This window comes from Eriocheir sinensis, chromosome 35 (assembly GCF_024679095.1).
Source record: "Eriocheir sinensis breed Jianghai 21 chromosome 35, ASM2467909v1, whole genome shotgun sequence".
NCBI lineage: Eukaryota > Metazoa > Arthropoda > Malacostraca > Decapoda > Varunidae > Eriocheir > Eriocheir sinensis.
In genome coordinates, this window is record NC_066543.1 from 8,622,360 (window position 1) to 8,623,728 (window position 1,369).

At 41.3% G+C, this 1,369-nt stretch overlaps 1 protein-coding gene across 1 annotated transcript in view; it reads right to left on the reverse strand.

Annotated features, from left to right (window-relative positions):
* Positions 1–930: 930 nt before the first annotated feature.
* LOC127007553 (lachesin-like) overlaps positions 931–1,369 on the reverse strand; it is a 61,396-nt gene continuing 60,957 nt past the window's right edge. Inside the window, exon 10 of the mRNA XM_050878723.1 lies at positions 931–1,369. This exon is cut by the window's right edge and continues 960 nt beyond it. The gene's annotated coding sequence lies outside the window, so the exon portion shown is untranslated.

Sequence of the window (1,369 nt, forward strand, 5' to 3'; positions counted from 1 at the left end):
AAATGGTGGTGGGGCGCTGCTCTGTAATTTGTGTGTGTGTGTGTGTGTGTGTGTGTGTGTGTGTGTGTGTGTGTGTGTGTGTGTGTGTGTGTTTCTTTTAGTGTTTTTATTCAATTTTCTGTAAGTGGACGTCTTCTAAGTGTTCTTTTCTCGTCCCACTCTTTATAGGTCGTGCAAAGTCTACTCTGTTCACGAAAAAATGCAGGACGGAGCGCACCTTCCAATACCTTCCCTCCGTGACGCGTGAGTATCAGATCCCTTCCCGAACTAACATCTGCTTGCCACGTTTATTGTTTCAGGTGTACAAAGCAAATCTAGGTCTTAATATACAGACAATAATTTTGCACAACATATCCCTAGCTGTAGAGGTGGATAACACTATTCGTATCATAACACACACACTTACATACATAGGGAAAACTACGAAGGGACAGACAATACCATAGTTAAACTGTCACATCGATATAGACTGCACAACAATATGGAGATAAGAACAAGAATCTGCAAATTAACGATATCACAAATTGCCGATCATTCATAACTTTTAATCTTTTTTACATATGGGAGGAGAATAAGAAGCTGCAGGGGAAGAGAGGCAATGAGAAGGCCGAGGCATGTTCTTCACTTTTATTTCGTAACATACATGATTTTACAATATGTACACAGAAAGGGGGTGGAGGGGGGGAGGGGGGGAGGGGGAACCACCACACACGCGGATAATGGCTGTAATCTGTTGATGGTAGCTGTTAACGGGCATGTAGATGACGTTGAGAGAGAGAGAGAGCACCATCTGGAACTCCGATCAATTCTTTTCTCGATTCCTATATTGTCGAGTAAAAAAGGGATAGAAAAAATAAAAAAGGGAGAAAGCATCACTAAGCCTTTCATCTTTTTATTTATTTTTCATCCAGCTACGCCATTTTTGAGAGAGAGAGAGAGAATTATCAAAAGAGACAAATCGATTCATATATATGTTTTTTTTTTTTAATCCAAGGAATTAATGATGAGTTTGGCACGAGCTTCTGAAGTTCACGGACGCTACAACAACAACAAACAACAACAACAGATCAACTTCCGCTATGCAGGTGTTGTTTAATTAAGAAAATAAGTCACTGATCAGAGAACGTACACACACACACACACACACACACACACACACACACACACACACACACACACACACACACACACACACACACACACACACACACACACACACACACACACACACACACACACACACACACACACACGTCTGGAAGCACTCGTACACATTGGCACACACATGAGATATAGATCTATGTACACACAGACGCACACAAATACATAAAACGTCTGTATTTGTTCAGTTCTACGTCTCGCTACGGTG